This window comes from Mastomys coucha, unplaced genomic scaffold (genome assembly GCF_008632895.1).
Source record: "Mastomys coucha isolate ucsf_1 unplaced genomic scaffold, UCSF_Mcou_1 pScaffold7, whole genome shotgun sequence".
Taxonomy (NCBI): Eukaryota; Metazoa; Chordata; class Mammalia; order Rodentia; family Muridae; genus Mastomys; species Mastomys coucha.
In genome coordinates, this window is record NW_022196913.1 from 54,732,113 (window position 1) to 54,754,453 (window position 22,341).

At 44.8% G+C, this 22,341-nt stretch overlaps 1 protein-coding gene and 1 long non-coding RNA gene across 16 annotated transcripts in view; one reads left to right on the plus strand and one right to left on the minus strand.

Moving 5' to 3' along the window:
• Nucleotides 1-9,773, plus strand: part of LOC116081844 (serine/threonine-protein kinase par-1-like) — a 56,509-nt gene extending 46,736 nt beyond the window's left edge. For 9 of the 15 annotated variants that reach the window (XR_004115035.1, XM_031358549.1, XM_031358546.1 and 6 more), the window contains 4 exons: nt 2,542-4,677; nt 5,173-5,275; nt 7,666-7,855; nt 9,076-9,773. The gene's annotated coding sequence lies outside the window, so the exon portion shown is untranslated. The remainder of the gene's footprint in view (nt 1-2,541; nt 4,678-5,172; nt 5,276-7,665; nt 7,856-9,075) is intronic. The other 6 variants (XM_031358547.1, XM_031358552.1, XM_031358554.1 and 3 more) reach the window with 6 other exon arrangements.
• Nucleotides 9,774-10,764: 991 nt separating this feature from the next.
• LOC116081848 lies at nt 10,765-19,812 on the minus strand. The gene is made up of 2 exons (XR_004115038.1): nt 19,651-19,812; nt 10,765-17,333 (listed from the first exon to the last, which is right to left on the minus strand). It is a non-coding gene; the product is annotated as an uncharacterized LOC116081848 (long non-coding RNA).
• Between the last annotated feature and the right edge of the window lie 2,529 nt (nt 19,813-22,341).

Sequence of the window (22,341 nt, forward strand, 5' to 3'; positions counted from 1 at the left end):
CCCTTGAGATTTTGATCTTAGCCATTGTAATGGGTGTAAGGTGGGATCTAAGAATTGTTTTGATTTGCATTTCTCTGGGTGCTGCACATTTTTTTTTTAAAAAAAGTGTTTCTCAACTATTAAATATTCCTCAGTTAAGAATTCTTTATTTAGTTCTGTACCCAATTTTTTGATTAGGTTATTTTGAAGCAAGGGAGAAAAAGCAAGTTAGTGAGAGACAGATAGTAGGACAGAGCCTCCTGAGGCTACATGACAGGGATCCTTATTTCTCTGGATAGTAGAGAGGAACCTGGATATTGTGTGGCAAAAAAACAAAACAAAACAAAAACAAAAGCAAAAACAAACCAGCTTTGGACTCTGAACAATATGGTTGGGGCAGTTACTTTCCTGTTGTGATTAAAGATCGCAACCAAAGACAACTTAAGGAAGAATGTTAACACAGCATATTTTTCCAGAGGAATAAGAGTCCATGATAGTGTAGCAGAAGCATGGAAGTCATGGCAGCAGGAGCAAGAAGGCGAGAGCTTTTCCATTCCCAATCTCATGCAAGTAGATGAGGCTTTTCAATCTAAATGTCTGCCCCCGGTGATGTACCTACCAAAGCTGTGTCAGTTAACCACCAAACATTACCACCATCAGCTGTCCGAGTGTTCAGATGCTCAAGATTGTGGGTGACATTTTTCCTTCTGCCCACACTCTCTCATGTGTTTGAGCGCTTGCTGTCCAGTAGCTGGTACTATTCCGGGAAGCTGGGGAACCTATTTGGGTTCCTATTTGTGGACCTTATCTGGAAGAACTGTACCACTGGGGGATGGAGAGCTGCCAATGTAATAATGTCACCAGGCACCTATCAACAAAGCTGCCCAAACGGCAGGATACTCTCACCCCCATGACTTTTGTGTCTCTTAAAAGCCCAAGTCCAAGTAAAGTCTTCCTCCCTTTGGTTGTCTCCTGACAGAGATTTGGTCACAGCCATGAGGAAAGTAACCATTACAGTGGTTGTGACTCAGAACATGATGAAAACCATTGCCAGTTGTGCCAAGTCATGATTAGTGCATTTCTTGGGGTGACCTTACAAGAAGGCACCGTGAGGAATGCTGGGCACCAGTCCACATAGGCATCACCTCGGCTGGGTCTTGTCCTTGCACTGCAGATCTGCTGTTGGTTGGCCACAGAGGCATCGGATAGTAATGTCAGTTCTGACAGATTAGGTCTTCTCCCATCTGCTGGCTCTTGACAGACAGTCTGTTTCCCAGCTTGTTGGTTTTGCTTTCTCATTTTAGTTTTGGTGGTTGATTTTTATATTTATATCTTTGGCTCTTGTTTTAGGGTTAATTTGTTCCTAAATTTTCTTTATTCATTAATTATTACCCATTCTACTTTTAAAACTCAATTTGTTTTTTTGCTTTTTTTTTCTTATTTTAAAACACCTTTTAATATATCTTATCTACAAGGGATTTCATTATAACATTCCCGTATATGCCTCTACTACACTGTGATCATGTCTTCTGCTCTAGTTCACTTCCCCCACCCATATATCTGTGACTGATACTCTCCTTTTTTACTAAACTACAGCTCTCTCTCTCTCTGCTCATGGTCCATAGGAGGCAAAACAGAAATATTACACATTGGTGGAATTGGGCTGCTTCATGTAAAATTATCTCTAGATCTATCTACTTTACTCAAAACAGCAATAGTTCACTCCTCATTGTGGCTGAGCAAGGGACCCATTCACTTGCAAAATCTGTTTGTAAGCTATGGGCTGGTCAATTTGAATACATGTACTTACTCTTGTATTCCTGGGTGGAGCCATCTTAATGCTGAAGGAAGGTTTTAGTAAGTTGAATTGGATATGAAGTATCAAGCATTCTCATTAATGATATTCACATCTATGTTCATCAAGGAAATTAACTATACTTTTTTGTCCTTATTTTGGTCTTGGGAGTTGGATAATACTAGCCTTGTGACTGATAAGGAGGTGTTCTTCCTTCATCTCAGGACTAATGGTGTTCTTTCTTTCTCTAAGGTCTGGTAGTTTCAGTGAATCCAGGATTTCTGGGTTCCTCTTTGTTGTAAGCTATTTTTATTATTAGGTCAATATTGTTACTTACTATTGACCTGTTGAAGTGTTTTTATTTTATATTATTTCAGTATTTACATAAGTCTAGCAATTTCATGTTTTCTAACTTAATGGTGTATAAAAATCTCAAAATATTAATGATCCCCTGCAATGTGGGTGAGTCTGTTGTAAAAATCACCTTTTATCTCTAATTTGATTGTGCCTTATATATTTTGCTTAATTTGGGTAAGAGTTTGCCAATTTCATTTGTTCTTGTGAATATCCTCTTTTTTAAAGCCTTTTTCTGTTTCTGTGTTATCCATTGAGTGTCCCATCTCTGTTCTTTTCTGTGCTTTGGAGTTTGAATTGTTCTTATTTTCCTAGGATGTGAGGTACATCATTAGGTTGTTTGGGGTCTCTCAGATTTTATGATGTATAATTCATATCTATAAACTTCTAACATGCTTTGCATTTCTTCCTAGCATTGTGTGGTGCTTTCCCATAATAGAGTGGTGAGATGGAGCAAGTGTCATGGCTAGCTGAATGAAGAGGGCATTCTTCAAAATGGTTCCAAAATCTTACTGTCCCTGAGCTGTGGTGCATTCAAGGAGGTGAAACTTGCATGCCATGTTCCCACTCATAAACAAGTAACTGACCTGGAGAAAAGCAACAAACTTGTATGACATCACCTCTGAGGTAGAACTCATTAAATCATTGGAAGATCATCAGATTCTTTCACATGGTTGATACACCCTTAACCACTTATATGATAATGAAGTATGTGCTGGGGAGAAGAACTGGAGAGGTACCTGGGGGAGCTGGCCTGCATTTAGGAGGAGGCGTAATAGATTTTCCAGCAGGTTATGTCAGTTGTTCACTTCCTCCACCAGAGGAACATGTCTACCAGAATATCAAATTAGAAAACATTCTAGTGGATGTAGCAGGAAATCCAAAGCTTTGTGACTTTGTTATGGCAGCTAAACTCACAAAGGGACAGATGGGGAAGATGTGTGGTCCCCTGCTCTACCTGACCCCAGATACCTTGACAGGAAAACAGTGTAATGGCCTTACATTTGACACAGAACTTGGACGTCCTTCTTAGTGTCATGCTCGCAGATCACTTCCCATACTTAGAAACAACTCTTTCAGGCATGCACCAGCTCATCACCACCACAATGTATCATCTTACTTGTCACTTGTCCAAAACCAGCCAAGTTATTATTGCAAGATTGCTCATGGTCCTCCCATCCCCATGGTATATAATAGTAGGTCATCTAGTGGAACACACATGGCTGTGCCACATCCAAGAACATGTATCAATTGTCTCTAAAGAAATAATTTTGAAGACCATGTGTATGATTGGGTGTATAGTCTGTAGGAATTCATGCTATATGTAAAACATAGGTTACAAAATGAGCTAAATTCAATATATTGAAACATCAGTTGACCTGTGGGGATAGCTATCTCCTGACTGTGAGGCCCTATTTAAATACCCGTGCTTCAGGGCCCCTTTCCTTACCTGCCCTTGAAGAAGAAAGTGAACTTCTTTATTACCTGAGAAGAATCACCTGCATAAGGATGATGAATGAATGAAGAAGGGCTGCAGAAGGCATGGCATGCCCCATGTAGGTATCACAGACAAGGAAAGTGAAGCTGTGAATGTTTGGAGGATATTGAAGTTGATGTGACTTTGGGTGGTACTCTACCTGATGAGCAGTCCCCACCAGAGTCAGCCTAGGATGCAACAACCATAGGGCTAAATGAAGAGAACAAGAGCTTGTGCCCTGTGAAACCATCAACAGGGCCAGCCACACCCAGTGACCAGCTCCAGGTTGAACCTATAGACTCTGGCTCCAAAATGGCTAGGGGGGAATGGCTGAAGGGGAATGAGAAGGTGAATTATTTGAATATTTACAACACCTTGCTGCTGTCTGCTCATCCAAAGGTGAGCCATGAATACTTGTAAGGAGCTGCAAAGAAAGGAGACGGGAATGGGGACCACTAGTTTAGGGCATCAAAATGCATGTCTACATTTTATTTTAATGCTTTTTGATGTCCCTTGCAAATGACAAATTATACTAATTTATGGTGTACAAGACTTAAGGTGTCTATCTTTTTAGAAGGAACAAGTTTACAGTCTCCCTCTCATGTAGATTCTTGGAATGTTGAACCAGATGTAGATAGCAGAGCACAGTGACTAGAGGATGGGAGGGAGGAAGGAGAGTTTTGCAAAGGAGGCAAAGGTTCAGAAGGGGAGGAGTCAAGTTCAGGACTCGGTTACAGCAAGGTGGCTTAGCACTAAGCACTGTCTATATCAACACGACTAACAGAGGCCTTTTCGTGTGTCTTCTTTGAAGTGGTGAAGTAGAGAAGACCTGGTGCAGATGGACAGCCACTGAAGGGAGCCAGGCCAGAGCGTCAGGGTGCTGTGTGCCCATACACCCAGGGCACAGGCTCCCATAGCCATTCTCCTCCATTAGATCTCCTCTGTCAGCTCCCCGCTTGCTCAGCCTGGCACTGCTGGCTGAACAGATAGGAGGTGTCATGTGATGTTTGCCTAATGAAGGCCTACCTCCCCAGCTCCTGCAGAACATCTACCCTGGAAGCAAGACTGACAGGTACACAGGTCTCAGGCTCCTCACCAGCCCCATCCCTGCACCCCCTCCATTCTTCTCTCTCACAGTTCCTGTGGGGCATGAGTCTGGTGGGAGAAGGGAGATTGGAAAAGGGGAGGAATTGAAGGGAACAGGGGCAGGAGTAGAGCCTACCCTGAGGAAACTCCTGTCACAGAGGTGAGGAGAAGGGGATGGATGATGGGCTGAGGCAGGAAGCGGGACAAAAGGACCAAACTTCCCTGAACAGTGGAGTTGGAGAGTGCAGACTATGGCCTACCATGAGAAGAGGCCCTGATTGGTGGGTCCTAGCATGTGCCAAGGCACACGTGTATGCTATTGGCTTGGAAATCTGTTCCTGTCCTGGGTTGCTGAGGCACAGTATAGCAGGAGAGAAGGGAAGCCACATCCATCAGTGGAGACCCATCATTATCCTGTCTGCTCTGGCACTGGCCTGCTCTGCCAATATCTGTCTTTGTCTTTGCAACCTCCTTCCTTCAGGCCTCCTCTGGTGATGACTCTTCGTATCCCAGGGTCCCACAGACACGATTCCTCAACACATATTTGACTGCACTTTGGGATTGTTTTGGTTCACTGTGCCAAGGTAGGTAGACCTTTCTAGGACCAAGGCTCAGCACTGTCTCTACAGGCATCCGTGGGACTACTTTATAACCAGTATCCATCTTAGGGGTCAGGTTTAGAAAGAACCATGGAGCCGCAGATGGTAGCCAGTAATGCTGAGTGGACGCCTGCTGGTATGGTGTCTGCAGTGCTCTCCTGGGTACCACCTTGGTAGGCTGTAACTCTGTAGCTGTAGGGACCTACCAGCTGACCAGGAACACAGGGGGATAACCTGTGGAGATTATGTACTTAGGTAATTTTGAGTCCACTAAGTAACTGCTTGTGGTAAAAGATAGGTTTCTGAAGCCTACAGAACATAACACTATGACAAGTAAATAAAAGGAAAGTGGCTTGACATAACACCAGTCCAAGTGAATAAAAGGAAAGTGGCTTATGCAGGATGCCCTGGCCCAGAGGGGAAGGCGCCACTGACTTGCTTTGGGGTTTGGTCTGTTGTGCTTGGTAGCAGGCTGTCCACTCTGACCCTCTGGCCCCAGACCTTTTTGGCATACTGGGATATTCTCAGGGGAGTAACCAGATCATGTTCCCAGCTATATGGCATGAATGCTGGCTGTCATGTCACTCTCCAGCCACTGCATGATATCATACTTTCAACACTGACCATGTGAGTCAGTGTTGGCCCCACATGGGAAACAAGGCAGAGGCACAGATCATCTTGCTTGTGTGGTCAGAGAAGTTTTGGGTGTGGGTGTTCACTGGGGCAGACCTCCACTTCTACTTCATGGTAATGAAACCAGGGCTGGGAAGGTGGTAGATTATGTTGCCCTCTTGGAAATAAGTTAGGGGAAATAATCAATAGGTAGTGGAGGGGAGTGGAGAGGGAGTGAGGTGAGGGTAGAGGAAGAGAGACTGTCTATCTGATTGTGGTTTATGAGGCACTCTCAAGGAAAATTGAGTTGCTTTGTTATGGCCATGCTTCCCTATATTTAAGGTATGCCCAGAATCATTTGCTGCAGAATGTGAGTTTGTGGCAGTCAGGCCTTCACACCTCATCTCTTCCTTCCTTAACCTGCCTTGTAGGGATATCGACACAGCTCTGAAAATGCTTTCTTGTGATGACTGATTGGTGTTCATCTTGTGCCCGGCCATCCTAAGTGAAGAGAAGGCCAGGTGTCTAGGGATGAAGTCCATCCAGCCATGGCAGCACGTTTGGTGATGGAGCACACATTGTTAGGGCACACACAGAGTTGTGTGCATGTGGTACTGACTTCCCTGGATATTGTCCATGCATCGCTTTGGTTTTCTACTGGAGAGCAGAGAGTTAGGGAGAGGGAAGGGGTGTTCACCAGTTGCTTGTCTATATCTTCCACACCTGGCTGGTGGGAGCCAATGCATTTCCTGGCTTCCTCTGGGTATCAGGATATTCAGACTCACAGTTCCACTGCAGCCCACAGACTTCCCCCTCAAGATGGAGGAAGCTCTTGTTCTTCATACTAGAGACAGAGGAGCTTGTTCTTGAGGAACTGTGCCATGTCTGAACCAGGCCTTTAGCCCTAGTCGTGATGTCTTCTATGGCCCCAGGCTGGGTTTAGGAGTTCTCTTGTCAGCTCTAGACACTTGCCAGCCTTCCTCTTGGGTTTCAGCTCTGCTGGCTCTATTTGATGTGTTTAGCATTAAAACTCTCTTTGCTCTGTCTCACCTGGACAGGCATAAGGGAGGTAGGAAATGGGAGGACAGAGGCTCCAGGGTGACATATTGGTAGGGGGCCATTTCTGACCATCTGACCCCAGAGCCTGCTACCAGGAAAAAGAGGAGGTCCAGCTAGGCCACGCCCAACCTTAGAGTGAGAGGCCCTGCTTGGTGTTTCCACCCAGTAGAGGTCACAAAGGAAGGAGACAGGCCTTGTTCTTCCCTCTCTTTAGTCTCTGACCACCAGTGAAAATGAACATGCTGTTCTCTGCAGAGGCTGCAGCCTCAAGTCCTAGGAAACATGGGACTTTGTGCCAGGCTATCCATTTGTCTGGAATGTTCTTCCTTTCTTACAGCTGCTCAGCCAGACCTTGCTACCTGTAGCTAAAGTTGCCTCTGCCTAGCAGCCTGCCTGGTCCTGGTGGCAGTGATAGGAGAGGTGGGCACCATGGTCCTTTTAATGAGGAACTTGACATGTGGTTTCCTGGGTCTCTTTCCCCAGAGCCTTGGAGCTTAGAAAGAAGCCAAAGACTCACTGTGGATAGTGACAATAGTAACACCAGTTCCCGATAGGGCCTGGACCCTTTTTACATATTATCTCTGGTCTTGGAAGCATGCCCCCCTTGGCAAGCATCATAGTGGGTGCTGAAGGTTGCAAACACATCCTTGGACTCTGCATTTTACCAGAAGAGAAATGTCACCCTTGTCTCTCATCCTTCGCAGATGTTGCCAGAAAACCTCTTTGAAGAAGCTCAGACTTCCCCTTCATGACTAGCACAGGATGGTGTGAGAAGCCTCTTGAGTCTGGTTTTCTTTCCTGAAGATCCTTTCTTGTGTGGTGCTGCTGTCATAGAGAACCCGAATTTGGTTCTCAAAGCCCAAATAGTGAGCTTAATGTCACTGTTACCTACAGGTCAGTTTGCACTATGCCTCACCCAGGTTTAAACAAGTAGGACGTTCAATGGGACTCCCAGCCCAAGACTCTCCCAGATTCAGTATGCCAAAGTGAGATACTTTGTTCATATTGTTGGGGAGTGCTCTGTCTCTGAGCTGCTTGGGTTGGGAAAGACTTTTAAGCAAACCCTGAAAGCTTCTCACAGCCTGGCCCCTGAGCCTGGACATGGGATGGAAGGAATCAGGCTGAGTACCGTGGAAACAGAGAACTGGAACAATAAAACTGCCCATCCCTCCTCACTAGAAAGGCTGAGGCAATATGAAGTGACTCAGTCCCTGTAGGACAAGCTCACAGGAGCCATTAGGAACACCATCCCAATCATCCAGACCTCTTCTCGTCAGTGCATCCAGAGCACCAAGTCCCGTGTGCCTTGGGGCCTTTGTAAGCATAAGGCATGGTTGCTTACTGGCTCCCTTTCAGTCTTCAGTTCTACACTTCTGATATCAGCACAAGTCAAGAGATAACTTTCCCTGCCAGTTTCCCTGGTCCCCCTAGCTGCTCACCATAACAGGGATTGTTTAATATCTGAATGCACAGGCTCTCGGGAGTCCCATGAACTCCACAGAGGCCAGTCTCTGCCACCAGCCTCTCCTGCTTCTTGTATTTGCACCAGGACATTGACTAGTCAGAGTGTGAACAATCTGCTCTTTGTGGCCTTTGTTGGGCTTGAGAAATCTAATGAGAGTTTCACCACCCAAATCTGCTTCTCCTGTCACAGGGAGATAGTGCTGTAGTCAGCATTCTTGTAAAACAAGCAGATGGACCTGAGTTAGACCCCCAGCGACCACAGAGAAGCCTGGCAGGGCAGTGTGCCTATCATCCCACCTCTGGGGAGATGGAAGCAGGCAGACCTTGGAACTCCCTGTGCAGATGGTGTAGACTAATTGTCAGGCTCTAGCTTCAAGTACAGACTGTCTCAAATATAAGGTAAAGAGTGACAGAGAAAGTGACTTGATGCTGACCTCTGCCCTACTCACATAAGACCAAGCACATGTATGTGCCCTGGAACACAAATGTAAACTCGGACACCTGTACACAGGCACAGATACCAACTAGGCAGAGGGTATGAAGAAGAAAAATATCATTAGTTAACACTTCATGTTTCAGAAATGACTGTTTTTCTAATGTGTGATATCTACATTTTGAGCTGCAGTAATTATGATTTTTGTTCATTCTAGTGAAAGGTCCTGCAAAATTGTGGTTGAATTTCATTGTCTTCTCATTAGATGTGTCTGCTGAAGAGTAGGTGGTTGGCTTCAGACTGTGAAGAGTTCACCTTGTGCCACACACACATCCTCATCCAGAATGCAGAATTCCCTGCAGAACTTCCAGAAAGGAGCTATCATGACTTTGACTGTGATTGGGAAGGGCAGAAGGATGCTGGAATTGAGTTCAAAATTCACAAAGAGCAAGCAAGGTCCTGCACACGCTGGGAAAAAAGGCAGGCAAGCTTAGTCATTATGGAGCTTTCTGCTCCACATTTCTGCTGAGTGGATATGTCAACAAACGTCAGCAAGTGGAATCCTCTGAAAATCTTATTCACACAGAAAGGAAGAGGCGATGTCTCATTTGCAAACACAAATGATCTGGAAGGGGCCCATACATCAGGTATATGGTCTACTGTATTCAGCTCCAGTCCCAGGCACACACAGTGCTCTAGTTGGCCACAGCCCACACATGCCCAGACACAAAAAAATTAGCCATCATGATCTTTGTTTTTTCATGGTTTTGTTTCAGGTGTCTTTAGAAAATGTATACCTCAGAAGTTATCGATTTTTTTAAGAGAGGAAACTAGCTCATGGTTTTTTAAATCATTGTTTTTGTTTCATCATATATAACTGTGAAACATTAGGATAATAAAAAGCTTCATCAATAACAAGTTTCATGGATATATACGTGTGATTGTGGATACAAGCATGTGTTTATATATAGGCAGAGAGTGAATGTGGGAATTCACAGAAGTACATGTGTAACTTCTGTCCATGCAACTTTTAGTTTGGTCTGTCCTTCATAGATAGCAGCATTCGTAAAGAGCTGTATATGCACCACTCACACCGTCAATCTAAATGATTCCCAAGAGAGATGGCCACAGGCCAATCTGATCTGGGCCGTCCCTCATCTGAGACTCCCTTTTCCCAAGTGACTCTTCATTGTATCAAATTGACAATAAAATCTAACAGGACCCCTTCTAGATGCTTCTGGGAAGAACACATCTATAACTACAGTGACATGGGATCAGTGACTAGGAGCCCTGTCAGCCAGTTAGGACATGACTGCTTTGACTGGTTTCTGTCACTGTGTTTTCATTTTTTTTTATCATAATGTCTCACTCTGTAGTCAAGTTGGCCTCCAGGTCAAAACACTCCTCCTGCTTCAGGTTCCTAAGTGTGAGGATTGAAGTCAGTCCCCTTAGTGGCATGGCCCAGAGCCTTGGGGCTGATACCTGGGAGGGCTTCTCTGACACACACATTTTGTTAACCTTGCTGCCACAGCTGAGGCTTGGAGTTTGATCCTTGGAGCCCATATGAGGAGGCAGAGAACTGACTGCCACAAGTTGTCCTCTGTCTTGCACACATGGGTCCCTGCTCATGCACACGTGCAGACAGCAAATAAATGTAATACAAAGTTTTGTTTTACATGACAATTTTTAGACCAACCTGGATTCAGTTCTTGTAGACAGTTCATGTGTGTTAGGTGGTAGTTTTTTCTGCTGTCACAGAAGTTTGTATGTGCCCATTAAATCAAGCTTGCCTGCTTGATGTTAATTTTACTATATCATTTGTTTGATGTATTTGCTTACTGATTCTCTGTCAAATAGCTATCAGCAATTCTCTTGCCTTCCATTAAAATACTAGAAACCTTGTGGCTGGGGCACCAAACTTAAAAGTTTATTATAATATTTCAGTTTGATCACTGAAGAATGTACTATAATTTACAAATTATGATTGATTTTATCTTTTATAATGAATTACTTTTCTCCTTTATACTTGACAGATTTAGTTCAGTGGCTTAATTATTTTTTATAGGCATCATGACCTACTTAACACAACTCCCCAACTATAAGAACCTTTAAGCATTAAATAAAATACAAAACCTTCCTGCCCTCCCTCTCAGACCTTGCTCACATGGATAACCTTTGGAATCTCTGCCTCTCTGCTTAGTCATACCCTGGTTTTAGTCACTCAGTTGTGATATTTAGAGATTTTTATTGTCAGAGTTCCTTGAGATCAGCCAAGCTGTTATAAACTCATCTCTTTCATTCTTCTAGTTGCACATTTGTGTCATGGTGACAGAGATGGTAAACTTAGCGTCAAAGCATCTTTTTTCTTGTGTGGGCCACTCTGCCCAATTTATGTGCTGCAGAGAACTCAGGAGTGCATGCAGACAAACACTCTGCAACTGAGCTAAGTCCACAGCCCATTCCCCAACTTTGAAGTTGAGCCCCAAGTTCAGGTACCGATGAGATCTTATCTGGACTAATGGTTGCTGTGGATTTTGTTAATTGAAGGCAAGCAGAGGGGACCCTAAGCCAATGACCAGGGTCCTTCTGGGTAGGGGTGGATTTGGATACAGAGAAAAGGAGTCAGAAACAGGAGCAGTGCCATCCCAAGATGCGAAGTGACAAGGGGAATTCACCTGCAACTCCCAAAGAAAGAAATGGGATAGAGACACCGTGATGCCTCAGAAAGGACCAGTCTTAGTAAGAAAGAGATCAGGAGCTGAAACTCCACTAGTCTGGTGACAGTCTGATCACTAGGCAGGATTTTCTTAGTACTTTTCATCCATATTCATCCATATTCAGATGGCCAGGCCCCTCTTGACCTCTGGACAGGGACTTTCAGACATGGCCTTCCAGGGAGTTGCACAGTTGACAGGCAGCCCATGGCAATGCCAAGAGACTTAACCACCATGGTGCACATTCTGTAGATTAAGACACTAGAATTTGGGGGCAGTGCTTGGGAGATGACTCAGTATTTGTTGCTGGAAATGCATGAAGACCAAAAAGTTCTAGTCCTGGCACCCACATACAAAGTTGGGTACAGTAGCATACTGTGGTTATCCCTATTCTGGAGAGGCACAGAAAAGAGTAGCTGAACTGGTGAACTCAAGAACTGGTGGGAGACATTTCTCAAAAACCAAAGTGGACACCTATAGGAGGGGGCATCTGAGGTTGACCTTTGGCCTTCATGAGAAACTGCACACGAACATGCACACACAGATGAAACACATACACAGAGAAAGGGGAGGTTGGGGGCAGGCAGATGAGAATAGAACTGGTCAAGGGTGATTGTGGGTACTGTACCCCAGAATCTGCCACTCATCTCAGAGTGACACATACAGGCTGCCTCTGGTTGGCATAAAAATCCTATTCAACCCCCCCTCCCGAATTCATACCTTAAGCTTAAGTGCAGTGATGTGTAGAAAAGTTTTACTTCCTTGTGATACTTGAATGTTTGCTAACAAAGCCCCTCTCTTGATTTCTCATTATCTCCCCAGGGAGTTTGCTAGTGTACATTGTAGGGCTGCTTCTCTGTGGTTCCTATGAGGATTCCATTTAAATGCAAAAGTGACAGCTGTCTAGAGTAAGCTATAGCAGTGCTTCAGGAACATGCAAGACACCTCTTCAACCTCAGTGTCCCCAGCTGCTGGGTTACACATGTGCATACAATAACAAAGAGTAACAATTTTTGACACATTAGTAATGTAGATCATGGAGAAGACAAATCTACTCACTTTGAACTTTCTTTTCATATTATATAAGTATGACATTAAAGTGCTGATTCCTCTGTCTCATCCTCCCAATAGCATCTTCTCTGATAACTGTCATGTGCCAGTTGAACCTGAAGGATTTGCTCAGGCAGGGTATGCTAGTGGTGACCAGCTGTAGTTTGTGTGCTCTCAGGGCTGAGTCTGCTTCCCTCCAACACTGTGGAAACTTTAGCTTCAATGTAAGAGTACTAAGAGGTGGGGTCCTTCAGGAGGCGGCAAGGCCTGGGCATTCATGCAGCCATGAGAGAAGACACTGCACTAAGGAAACAGCTGTAAGAACTGAGTTCAGTCCTATGCAAGACCATGTGACAACAATATAAGGTAGAAAAAAAAGCAGCCCTCTTCCCACCTTACATCTCTTGGTTTCTCAGTCTTGAATCAACCATCTTCAACACAAGAAATCAATTTTTGAGGCTTATAAATGACCCCAAAACAAGGCATTTGTGGCAAGGTGGCATGGCACCGTTTCCCAAGAATTAAGAATACTTGTCTAATATGGCCTGACAAGATTTTCAGGATAATTTGTAATGAATCAACCACTGTCTTTTGAGATCTAGGGTTTCTGATGAGAAATTTGATAAGGGTCTTAGAGCATAGATGGGCCACTCTGCCTCAGTCTGCTCTGTATTAGTGGCATGTGGATCTACACCACCAAGGCATCACAGCTTATTGGTCCTCTTTTGGCTGCTGTTGGGGTCATTTAATCTATGCAAATGCCTCACCGTCTCAGGTGACCTCTGAAACGTCTGAGGCATGAGGGAAGGAAGCACATATCTGACATTATCTGATAAACAGAAGACTCAAGCAGGAAACCCAAGTGTCTTGTACATTTCTGCATTACAATTTGCCTTGAGAGGTCTGGCACAGGAAGTCAGCAATATGAGGGTGGGGCTTTGACTGCATAATTTCCTGTATCTTATGAAACATGGCTGCTGAATGGTTTTACAAGTGGACAGGGCACTGAGGCCTACGTGTGTGGCAAGAGAATCATGTTCTCTACTGGAGGATAATCTATAATAGATAACAATAATCTGTCTGAGCAACCACACTAGCAATTTGTGTGGTCATGGTCACTAGATAGTATGTTGGTACATAAGTATCCTGCCTGCTTGAAAGTTGGAGATGGCTTTACTGAGGCACAAGAAATGACAACCCTGACCTAGCAGTAGCAGACACGGTGCTGTGGATATGTAGAAAGTTTTATTGGAAGTGCTAAAATGGGGGTAAAGCAGGGATAACTGGGCAGAGATATTGCCCTTAAAATATCGTGACTCTGTGGTGGTTACAACCCAGTGACAGGTATATTTCTACCTTTTGCCCTGTCATGTGACCTACATGAGCAGCAATACAAGTATGGGATTGTTAGATGTTCTCTTTTATGAAACAGAAAAGGACATGCATGTGCATGTAGACACAGTCACTGGCTGCTTTCCTTAGTGAGGGAGCTACTCGATGTTGACCTTCTAAAGCTGTGAGCAATTCATGTGATGCACAGCTACCCAACCTTGTTATCAATGACCAGGGCACTCATTTTGCAGAACATGCTGGTAGTCCTTAGAAACACCATGTAGCATGGCACTCATCTGCCATATAACCCCCAGGCAATAAGGTTGTACCCATCTTAGCCAGTTGGACTGAAGCCCTGGGAGAAACACAAGCGTTCAACTGTCCCACATGACTGTTTCTAATGGACAACAGGGGTCTCTGGTAGTTTCCCCAAAGATTGACCCTGTCCAAGTTGCATCCAGATGACCCACTGCCAGAGCTGATGGGTAAGCAGAACACTGCTTTAGTGCACAGAACACCTTAGGCCCCAGGTAGTGGGAAACTCAATGAGAATCAAGTGGCTTGTCCACCAGGACATGGGTCACCTAGCTCATGTCACAATGTGAGCAGTCTCTGTCCTCCCTAACTCAGTACTCTTGATCCCGTGTGTCTGTTCTGTTACAGGTTGTGCCCTAAATGGGCTAAAGACAATTCCTTAGTGTCTTAGTGGCCTCCTGGTCCTGCGCACCCCTTTGCTGTCAGTTCCAGGAATGATGCATGGGCTCCCCTGTTGGCAGGTGTGTGGTGTGCCCCATGCCTACACCCCCAGAATCTTCCACCATGGTGTCTATGTGAAGGTGCCAGTGGTGCTGTTTTTATGTGGTAGGGATTGACCTTGATAATTCTCTAGTAATCACTTATTTTCAAGTTCATTTCTTGTTGCCTCTACCTCCACATTTTATGTAAAAGATGCTGTTGTCAGGACAAAGTGCATGCCTGTCTCTGATGTCACAAACCACTAAGCTCAGATTAATGCCTTGGCTATTGTGTTTGTCTCTGTTCGGATGATGCCGAATCATTGGCTTCTGTGTCAAAGAATAGAAAAATGGGAGATCATAATTCAATTTTCTTTGACATCCTTTACTTTGCACAGTTAATGTATATCAACAGAAGTTTTAAAAGGAATAAACCAGTATACATTAACTGTGCAAAGTAGGGATTGTGTTTTGATGAATAGGGTTGCATTATGGTGTGCACCATAATCATCTACCCCATGCTACTGCTTCCCTTGTCTTTCTGTTAACCTAAAAGTTAATTCCATTTTAAGTGTCCTCCCCTCCTGCCACATCACTCTTGAGAGAAAACATGGACAAGGACATCTTAAGAGAAGCACAAAGCTTTCTGAGTCTGTCTTCAAGTTAAAGTGTTCCCCTTAAGGTTTGAGTGTGGAAGATCTCACACCATAAGTTGCTAAAACTCCTCTTCCCTGGTCTTATATACTTTAGCTCTTCCCTAATGCCACATGCAGCCTTGCTAGGTGATAGGGAGTAGCTGGATACCTTGGTGAACATCTGCTGGGGTGGGGCTTCTTCAGCAGCCCTCACTGGGATGGTCTTTTCATGCAGCCTCAGATACAGCCTCCCTCAGATGTCATTTGCTTGTCTGGGAGGACAGTCACCCATGACACAGTCCACCCCATCCTCTGGCTCTTACATTCTTTCTGCCCCCTCTTCCGCAATGGCCCCTGAGCTGGGGATAGGGTGATACAGATGTGTGTCTGTTCCTCCCACTCCAGCAACGGAACACATCCTCATGTCTTTCTGCTCTTCCCTCCATTCCAGAATGTGGCAGTTGTTGAGTCATGTGGATGGTGACTCCTACTACAAAACACAAGTGAGGAAAAGAACACAAACCAGGAAATGGAAAAATATCCCAGCAGACACAGACTGTAGTGGTAACTCATGACTGGATGTGGGAAGCCATGTCGTAAGCACATCGCCATTACAAGATGGCGATGACATCCGGCTTGCCGTTGGCATAAAAATGCCTTGTGCGCGTGTGCCTGTAAATCCCCTGTATCCGCGGCGGAGTGTCTTTGGTCACGTCAGATGGCCTGATCGTCCCATAGCCTATTATGAGTCGCCACGTCTGAGGCGGGCATAGAGCTCTATATAAGGGAAGGGTTTTGAGATAGTCGGGGTCCTCCTCAACTGAAGCTTGTGATCTCGCTCTCAAGATGCATTAAAGCTTGTACTGCAGAAGGATCCTGTGTGTGCCGCATCGTTCCTGCTGGCAGGAGGTAGTGCGGGACAACTGTGAATACCAATGTGGAGAAGCTGTTTTAGTGGCTACATCCTTTAAGCCAGTCAATAGCAGGTGCTTTTCCACTGGAGCTCATGACTTCCCTTTTTACTGTTTTTGTCTGCATCCCCAGTATGGGATATGAATTTCCCCCTGTGAAGCAAGCCTTCAGTCTAATCAGAAAGTTGGTTCTCTCTATAACCACTTGGTCCACTCCTGTACCAGCTGGCACATTCCGCCTGGTATTTCCATCATGATGTGCGCAGGATCCACAGCAAATTTGGACTTTGGGTTTTAATTCTCCCCAGCATTCTTAGTAGCAACTTCTGGCACTTCAGGAGCTCACTCACAGGGATGGGATGCTTGGATCCCAGGCCTAGCTTTGTTCTCCAAGTCTGGAAACCAAACAATGCAACCTATTCAGCAACAGGACCTAATTATTCAGTTCTGGAATGAAACCAACTGTGGCCTTTATTGCTGTGGGGGCCTCTACGGCCTCTGTGGTTAACAACTCCTAGGGAGGTAACTTGGTCCTCACACTGGGATTCCCAGCTAAGCATCTTCTAGTTAATTCTCAATTAACCACCTTCAAACTAACCAGCTTCTAAGAGCATGAGTTTTTATCTTTTGGATATTTTGACATTTACAGGCTCCAGCCATTGCAGACTTTCCCTAAACACATTAGTGGGCATCACTTGTGCCTTACCCAACCATAATGCTCTCAAGAATTCCACAGAAACTTGGCTCTTGCACTCTTTGTGAAGTAAGTTCCTATGCTGGCTTCATCAGGAGCACTCAGATGTCAAAAGTCTCAGATGAGCCTCCAAATCTGTAAAACACTGAACGGTTTGAGTTCTGTTCAACACATGTAACTAACCTTTATACAGAGGATGGGCAGGACAGTAACACAAAGTCCAGAGCTATTGTCTTACATTGAATAATACATCTGAGAGATAATCTTGGTGAAGCGCTTTGAAAGTTCCCCTGTTCCAAGAAAGTCAGGTGACTACAGAAAGTCACAAGTAAGGAGGTACTGGAGTAAGACATGAGCAAAGTCTAACAGCATGAGAAGAGTCCATCAGTTAATATCAGTTGTTTCCTATATGAGAGACAAACGGCATTAACTTTGTTAGCTTTATACAGCTCTCAGTTGCTCTCTCTCTGAGCCATTCCACTTCCATACCCCGGAAGTCTTCCGTGGAGCCTCTCTCCATCACCTGCCCCCCACCCTCAATAAGTTTGGTGAGGCTGGTTCATGTAGTTCATCCTTGCTCAGGACATAGGGTGAATGAGGTCCCTCTCTGTCTTGTCCATCTACTGCTCAGACTGGTTCCCTGAGTCTCTTTGAGTCAGGGAGCCGCAGTTGTGGCCTCTTTATTTATGACATCTGTTTCCTGGGTGAGACTCTGTCTAGGATAATTCTCTCAACCCCTAGCACAAGTTTTTGCAGGAGACAGATCCCTTGCTTAGTCTGGAGGTGCAGCGGCCACCTCTTGTCCAGGCTTGATCCTAGTACTTTAAGAGCTAGCTCACAGGGATGGGATGCTTGGATCCCAGCCCTAGATTTGTTTCTCTAAATCTGGAAGCCAAATCATTAAACACCTGTATTGTTTTATCATGGAGGCCCTTGTGAACTTTTTCTCAAGCTTTAAAGCCTTCTAGAAGTTAATCAACCCAGAATTTGGCTTTCTGCAAATTTTTCCTTAGGAATTGAGCTCAACACAGATCTTGCCACTTTTGCCTTTCAGTATCGCAGGCAGCCCTCCTCCTCTGTGTTGCATTTTTCTTACCACTAGGTTGTCCTTGTGGACACTTTCTACATTCTTGTCTACCTCACTTAGATTCCCCCAAAGCCTTTTCTACATCAAAAAGATCCTGCCTCACCAAAGTCTGAGCAAAGCTGCTGGAGCTCCATGGAAATCTCAGGTCCTTGCTAAATCCAGTTACTCCTTAAGTCTCTGCTGAGCACTGTCCTCTCAGGCCCTGTGACCTGAGATAATACATCACTTCCCTCCTCTGTGGTCCCCAGGCCCTGGTGTGGACCCGCATCCACATTGGTATACTTCTACATTACCCCTTTCCACATTGTTACTCAAATCTTCCCATTGATTCCAGGTTGTAGAGTCCCCAAAGGGACTATGCATCTCTTGTCTAATCTAGGTCCTCTTCCTCTTTTCATTCTCTAACCATAAAAATGGCAGGCAACCTCCTTCATTTCTCTGGGTATATTACCCACCAAGTCAGAGAGCAACGAGGAAACCTCCATTGGCCTCCTAACCCTTTCTTGCTGCAGTCCCCCCTTACACATGTAGTCTTTCTCTCCCTCCAGGCTACCATCCCAGCCTTGGATGGATACCCACAAGCCATGGCAGGGCTTGCCTCTGAAGCTGCTTCCTGACACTTCTACCTCTGGTGTCCTACTCCCAGGGCTTTCAGTTTCTGCTGTAGATCTTCAGACTTTTTCAAAGCATCTCTCTATACTTTGGGCATGGGCCCTACACATCAAGCAGGCATGCCACTCTATACCAGCTGGAAGAAGACCGCAATCCTGAGATTTCCCTACTGATGTGTCCTACCTGGGTGCCTCACCTTAGTCACATGTCTTCTCTCTTCACTGTCTACATCCTTGTTATTGATCCCACAAGCACTATAGGTACAAACCACCATATCAAAATATCCCCTGCAAACACCTGCCTCTCTCGCAGCTTTCCTTCATACATTTGTTTCATTTTCCCTATCAGGAATACCAGTGCTCATGCTCAGTGCTCACTCTGCACAGGGTACTAAAATTCCTTCCCCAGGGGAGACATAAAGCACCATCTACCCCTACCCTCCAACCTTTGACACAGTCCCAGTGATCCTCAGCATGATTCCACCAAAGCTCACTCTCTGGGGAGACCAATGAATTTATTGAGTTTCCTTACATATAGCCTAGGTAAGGGGTGACTGACAAGGTTGTGGGAACCACTCCTCCAACCATTCATACCTGCAAAGCCTTATCCAGCAGCAACCAGAGTTTTCCCCACAGCTGCTTAGACAATGCCCTTGCTCTCCTCTCTTCTGGCCCCTGTATATTTCAGCCCCTCCCTCATACCACCAGCATCCTTTCTGAGTGGTAGGGGTAACTAAATACTTAAGGGAGAGACTCTGGAGCCTCTTTCATGGAGGGGACATTAACCAGCCTCACTGAGGCGATCTTCTGCAAAGGCAAAATAATGAACTCTCCAAGATTGTGATTGTTTCTTGGGGCACAGCCACTCAGGACACCATCTCATATGTTTGAATACTTGGTGTCTGGCAGGAGAACTGTCTTGAGAGGGAGTGAAACCCAGTGGTGGGAGAGCTTAGCTGGAGGGACTGGGTCACAAAGCCATGCAACCAGCTACCAGCTCCTCCCAGGGCAATGCCTCACTTACCTCCTGAGAGCAGCAGACATATTATCTCCTTCCTCCTGAGGTTGCTTCTTGTCAGAGATTTGGTCACAGTCAGAAGAGGAACGAGTGGAGTCCTTGGGAACAGACCTACTTTGAGACATTCTCTGCTGTTTTTGGAACATTTCCAGCTGTGACACCATACAATCTCTGTAAAGAATTATATATATATCTGTCAGCATAAGGCATTGCCTCAGGCTGGATTATGTCCTTATACTGCAGACAAGCTACATGTTGTTAGATGAAGAGCACACTGGACTCCAGCATTGTTTAGGATAGACATGGACTGTCTTAGTCAGGGTTTCTATTCCTGCACAACATCATGACCAAGAAACAAGTTGGGGAGGAAAGGGTTTATTTAGCTTACTTCCACATGGCTGTTCATCACCAAAGGAAGTCAGGACTGGAACTCAAGCAGGTCAGGAAGCAGGAGCTGATGCAGAGGCCATGGAGGAATGTTCTTTACTGGCTTGCTCCTCCTGGCTTGCTCAGCCAGCTCTCTTATACAGCCCAAGACCTCCAGCCCAGGGATGGAGGCCACCCACAATGGGCCCTATCCCCTTGATCACTAACTGAGAAAATGACCCACAGCTGGATCTCATGGAGGCACTTCCCCAACTGAAGCTCCCTTCTGTGATAACTCCAGCCTGTGTCAAGCTGACACACAAAACCAGCCAGTACATGGACCTAGACATCAGGACATTCTCCTTTATTGGGTTTTAGTGTTTCTTTCCCTTCATTTTAATTCATCTACCTGCTTTTGCTTTGAACTTTAATCTGTGCTTCTGAATTCATTTTTCCTAATTGGCCTAATTGGCCCTTTTAAAATAACTTTTCATGTTTTACTTTGGTGAAAACTAAAGGGTTTCTCTGTGACACTTCTATACATTCATATTGTGAACTTGGATCACTTTTGTCCATCCTGTTACACTGCATAATCCCCTCTGCATGTGCCAAAAGTCCTCCCTCCTTTTAGTACGGCCCCACCTACCCACCTACCATGCACCTATGCACTAATTAGATTCACTATGTCTCTGGAAGTGGCATGTTACAAAGATCCCCATGTCTATGAATATTCCTAAAAAACAACATAAAACAAACAAACAAAAAAAACCCAAAATGTCATTTGTGGCTGAACATGGGCCTCTGCCTTGAATATGCTTACATGCTTGTTGTTGAACAGTTTGTGTGTGGAATTTTCCTAGGATTCCAAGCTGAAGCCACCCTGAACATGAACTTTTCATGAGCTTCCAGGGAGTCTCATAATGGATATTGCTATGATGTTGTTTGGAGAGATTTCATTACTCTCTCCATCTTGCTCCCTATATTGTTATTGTTAAATGTTTTGTAACATCCCGAATTTTGCATCAAACATGGGTGTAGCACTAGGAAGACAGCAGGCCATGTTTCATAATGTCTTAGATCAATGTTGGCCTAAAGGTCATGGGTCTAGTGCTCTATACAGTTCTTTCAGGATTTTCAAACCTTTGGAATGAGTGTCAGATGTCCCCTAGGGTCCACTGGATCTTGTTTCTGTTGAAATATCACCTTCCAACTTTCATTCTATTTTGTCTTCTCTCTCTGGGTGATTCAAGTCCAGGGTTTCTCAGGTGTGTTTGTCTGTTCTATCCTGAGATCTTTATTTCTTTGATCCTGGTTTCATCCTCTTAGTGTCCATATGTTTTCTGCTCTAATCTTTCTTATGCTTCATCATCTAATGCTTGGGGATTTGGGTTGATTATTTTCTTCTCTGATCCCAAAATGCATCACTAGGATAAAGTGGAAATTTCTGGTTTCTTTGGAGACTCAGATTATAATGATGTTTTGCTGGGGTAGACAGGTGAAAGAATGTTTTGCTATAGCAGACACATGAAAGAATGCATGATGCTTAGAAAGCATATAATATGATCCTCAGTGGGAGATGGAACTTTGTGCCACACTCACTAGTCTTCGATGATGACACACATGTATTGGTTATCCTTATATTGCATTGCTGAGCTTCACTTGTGGTAACTTTATAGAAACTCAACAAAGAACATCTAGTGAGATTCCTGAGGCTTCCTGTTGCTTCCATGGACTTGGGCTGGTTGGCAAGCCTCATGGTTTCTTCTGGATTAAACTGCCACTGCTGATTCATGTGTGGTGTCTGCCAAGTGTACTGGTCTACAGTTGCTGATTTATGTGTGGTGTTTGCTAGGGGACTGGATTGAGAAGAATGAAAATGGGAATCACCCCCAAAGAACTATTTCTAAACAGGTTCACTTTCCCTGTGTCCTATAACCTTTCTTGCCTCTACCTCTGGTGGATGGCAGGCTAGAGGGGAGGTTGAACCATTATTAAAGTAGATTGTGAAATATATGCCTACACTAGGCTATTAAGATTTATATGATTTTCATAATGTAGAAATTGATAGCTATAAGCCATACACTTGCTTCCTAGACCTGCTTTCTTTTTTTTTTTTTTAACTTCTAGTATCACATGGTGCTATTTACCCCACTTGTGAAGGAGCTCAGGGCCAGCCCCTCAGATGAGGACATCCTTAGAGATAACTTCATTATCTTAAGGACATCATTAGCAGGCTCATCTTCAGAGGTGAAGCTCATCTAACACTGTGGGAAGCCATCGTAAGCACATCGCCATTACAAGATGGCGATGACATCTGGCTTGCCGTTGGCA